The 4,298-nt window shown below is 49.3% G+C and overlaps 1 non-coding gene across 1 annotated transcript; it reads right to left on the bottom strand.

Annotated features, from left to right (window-relative positions):
• Window positions 1-784: 784 nt before the first annotated feature.
• On the bottom strand, window positions 785-1,000 carry LOC117937826. The gene has a single exon (XR_004655263.1). It is a non-coding gene; the product is annotated as a small nucleolar RNA U3 (small nucleolar RNA).
• Window positions 1,001-4,298: the final 3,298 nt, after the last annotated feature.

Below are 4,298 nucleotides of genomic sequence, written 5' to 3'. Positions count from 1 at the left end.
ATTTTGCACAAGCTGCAGACGTGCGATGGATTTTTGATTTAGGCCACCATAAAGAGCGTTGCAATAATCGAGACGTGAACTAATAAAGGCATGAATAGCCCTTTCCAAATCGTGCCTGTTAAGAAAAGGCTTCACTTTAGCCAGGAGACGAAGTTGGAAAAAGCTTGTTTTGACAACATTGCTTATCTGTTTGTCAAAATTCATGCTACAATCAAATGTCACACCCAGATTTTTTACAGTTTGCTTGGCGCATGAAGTCAGAGCTCCCAGAACTGTTGTCACTCTGTAACTTTGTGCATTGGGAGAGCTGGTCTTGTCATTTTGATTTTTCTCTGCAGAAAACAATTAAACTTCACCAGAGACTACACTTTGATGTGTAGTCTCTGAATGAGAAGGTGAATCGATCATTATGGATTTCCTGATGCAGGGATGAAGAAGACACGTGGGGCATATTTCTCCTCATCTGAGCAGCAACTAACTGGAATGGAAATTTCTGAGGAGGTGAATCATATAATATGTAAAAAAGGAAACAGAGCTGCTGTTATCAAGCAGAGAGAAAGAGCCTGGCAGACAACCAGACCGACTGAATGTGTAAGGATTTAACACCATTTTCTTACTAGAAAAGGTGTACACTTCTTTTATATGTTTATGTGCTGGCTTTACTATAAAGTGTCTTTAAGTAACTCATGAAATATATTTGTAACAGGATCCAGACACAATACAGCCCAAAAACATAACAGGTTTAGTACCTTCAATTGTATTAGTTTTTGATATATCTTCTACCACCACTCTGATCATATTCCCTTCCTAAATGCTCCATAAAGAAGCAAAGACAGAACATCAATGACAGAGAGCACATGAAGTGAATCATTACTCTCTGTCAGCTTCACGCTTAGAAAAGGAATAACATGACACATCATCGAGGTCAGCGAGACCAAACACTTTAGAAACACATTCATCAAGTCAGAACCTCTAGAATAATCCCTGAAAGTATAGTCTTGGTTAGACTGAGGGGGAAACTGCCTCTCATTCACTGTAGAGTGATTGTCTCTCAGGGTTCAGAGGGACAGAAGCTAATGGTTACGTGCTCCAGATGACTCTGTGGGGAGAACATCTATTTAGATCTATGCCAATCAAGCTGATCCTGTCAAGGCCACACAGTCTGATTAGTCAGGTGGAAACAACTGTGGGAGTGGAACACAGATGTGTAGAGATGGGCTTTCAAACAATGCACCTTTTGACATTTGGTGGATTTCCGGTGGAAGCCCGGGGCCCCCGTCTGGAGCCAGGCGAGCGCATGGTGGCCGGGTTTGCCACGGAGCCCGGCCGGGCACAGCCCAAAAAAGCTACCTGGCACCTCTCCCTCCAGCCCATGGGCCCACCACCTGTGGGAGGAACCAATGGGGTTGGGTGTGCTGCCGTATGGGTGGCAGCGAAGGTCAGGGGCTTCAACAGACCAGACCCGGGCAAAAGAGGCTGGCTCTGGGGACTTGGAATGTCACCTCTCTGTGGGGAAAGGAGCCGGAACTTGTGCGGGAGGTGGAGCACTACCAGTTAGATCCGGTGGGGCTCATAGACAATGTTCAAAGTTTCTATTGCTGAAGCTGCGGCGGCGAGGGGTGGTCTTAGGGTCTTAGGTGCCTCAAGGGGCGGTAACCCACGAACACCTTGGTGGACAACGGTGGTCAGGTAAGCCATCCGACTTAAGAAGGAGTCTTTCCGGGATATGTTATCCCAGAGGACTCCGGAGGCAGTTGCAAGGTACCGACGGGCCTGAATGGCTGCAGCCTCTGCCGTGACAGAGGCAAAGCAGCGGGTTTGAGAGAAGTTCGGAGAAGACATGGAGAACGACTTTCGGTCGGCACCAAGGTGCTTCTGGAAAACCGTTCGCCACCTCAGGAGTGGACAGCGGGGACTCATCCAAGCTGTATACAGTGAGGATGGGATGTTGTTGACCTCAACTGAGGAGGTAATAGAGCGATGGAAGGAGCAGTTTGAGGAACTCCTAAATCCATCTACACGTCCTCTGTGGTGGAGGCACTGGAGGATGATGGGGGATTGTCGTCAATTTCCCTGGTGGAGGTCGCTGAGGTAGTCAAACAACTCCACAGCGGCAAAGCCCCAGGGACTGATGACATCCGTTCAGAAATGCTGAAAGATATGGGTGTGGAGGGTCTGTCTTGGCTAACACGCTTGTTTAACATTGCATGGAAGTCTGGTACAGTGCCTAAGGAGTGGCAGACTGGGGTGCTGGCTCCCCTCTTCAAAAATGAGGACCAGAGGGTGTGTGCCAATTACAGGTGTATTACACTTCTCAGCCTCCCTGGTAAAGTCTACTGCAAGGTCCTGGAAAGGAGAGTTCGGCCGATAGTCGAACCTCAGATTGAAGAGGAACAATGCGGATTCCATCCTGGTTGTGGAACAATGGATCAGATCTTTACTCCCGCAAGGATCTTGGCGGGAGCCTGGGAGGATGCCCAACCAGTCTACATGTTTTTTCTGGATCCGGAGAAGGTGTATTACCGGGTCCCCCGGTAGAAACTGTGGGAGGTGAGGCGGGAGTGTGGGGTGAGGGGGTCCCTTCTCAGGGCCATCCAATCTCTGTATGACCAGAGCAAAGTGTGAAGCGGCTGGGATGAGGATCAGCACCTCTAAATCTGAGGCCATAGTTATCAGCAGGAAACCAATGGAGTGCTTTCTTCAGGTAGGGAGTGATTCCTTACCCCAATTGAAGGAGTTTAAATACCTTGGGGTCTTGTTCGCGAGTGAGGGTATCATGGACCGTGAGATTGGTCGGAGAATCGGAGCAGCCGGTGCGATATTACAATGGTCGATATTATGGCGATATTACGATCATGAAGGCTGGGTCATAACCAAAAGAATGAGATCCAGGGTACAAGCAGCCAAAATGGGTTTCCTCAGTAGGGTGGAGCTCAGTCATCCAAGAGGAGCTCGGAGTAGAGCCGCTGGTCCTTTGCGTCGAAAGGAGCCAATTGAGGTGGTTCGGGCATCTGGTAAGGATGCCTCCTGGGGGCCTCCCTAGCAGGAGGCACGTCCAGCTGGAAGGAGGCCTCGGGGAAGACCCGGGACTAGGTGGAGAGATTATATGTCCAACCTGGCCTGGAAACGCCTCGGGATCCACCAGTCGGAGCTGGTTGATGTGGTTCGGGAAAGGGAAGTTTGGGGTCCCTTACTGGAGCTGCTGCCCCCGCGACCCGATACTGGATAAGCGGTATAGGGCCTATTGTTTTTTGTCTGTATTATTAGGTGCCAAGCTGTGTGAATTTTTTTCCCTATTTTTTTTGTCTGTGTTATTAGGGGCTGAGCAGCCAAGCTGCGGGACCCTATTGGTTTTGCCTGTATTATTAGGGCCGAGCAGCTAAGCTGCATGGACCTTATTGTTTTTGCCTGTATTATTAGGGGCCAAGCTGCGTGGATCCGAGTGTTTTTGCCTGTGTTATTAGGGGCCGAGCAGCCAAGCTGCATAGACCCTATTGTTTTTGTCTGTGTCATTAGGGGCTGAGCAGCCAAGCTGTGTGGACCCTATTGCCGTCACTCGACCCTGACATCCTGACCCACTACAGACCCATTTCAAACCTGCCGTTTTTGTCTAAAATCCTGGAAAAAGTTGTTGTAGCCCAACTCCACAATCACCTTCATATCCATAACATATATGAAAAATTTCAGTCCGGTTTTCGAGCAGCACACAGCACTGAGACAGCCCTGGTACGAGTCATGAATGACCTACATATGACTGCTGACCAAGGCTCACCATCTCTCCTCCTCCCCCTGGACTTGTCGGCCGCTTTTGACACCGTGGATCACAACATCTTGCTCCACCGTCTCCAGTCTGTGGTAGGACTTTCTGGGACTACACTAAGTTGGTTCCAGTCTTACCTCACAGGCAGGACGGAGCATGTGGCTCTAGGACAGTCCCAATCATCACCCCACACAGTCAGCTGTGGAGTGCCACAAAGATCCGTCCTCGCTCCAACTCTTTTCACCATCTACTTACTACCTCTCGGCCACATCATCCATAAACACAAAGTTTCATTCCCCTGTTACGCAGACGATACTCAACTATTCATAAAAATGGACTCCACACCCCCCTCAGCTTTGCCGTCTGCATTTCAGGTTTGCCTGGAGGAGATAAGGGCATGGATGTCTGACAACTTCCTTCAATTGAATATCAGCAAAACCGAAGCCATCCTGATCAGTAACCCACACCAAACCCAGTCCTCCTCCCTCAGCAGTATATCCATTTTTGGTCATCACATCGCCCTGTCTACCTCTGTTAC

The sequence above is a fragment of the Etheostoma cragini genome, chromosome 2 (assembly GCF_013103735.1).
Source record: "Etheostoma cragini isolate CJK2018 chromosome 2, CSU_Ecrag_1.0, whole genome shotgun sequence".
Classification (NCBI taxonomy): domain Eukaryota; kingdom Metazoa; phylum Chordata; class Actinopteri; order Perciformes; family Percidae; genus Etheostoma; species Etheostoma cragini.
The sequence above is the reverse complement of the archived record's forward strand: the minus strand, read 5'-3'. Positions and strand labels throughout refer to the sequence as shown.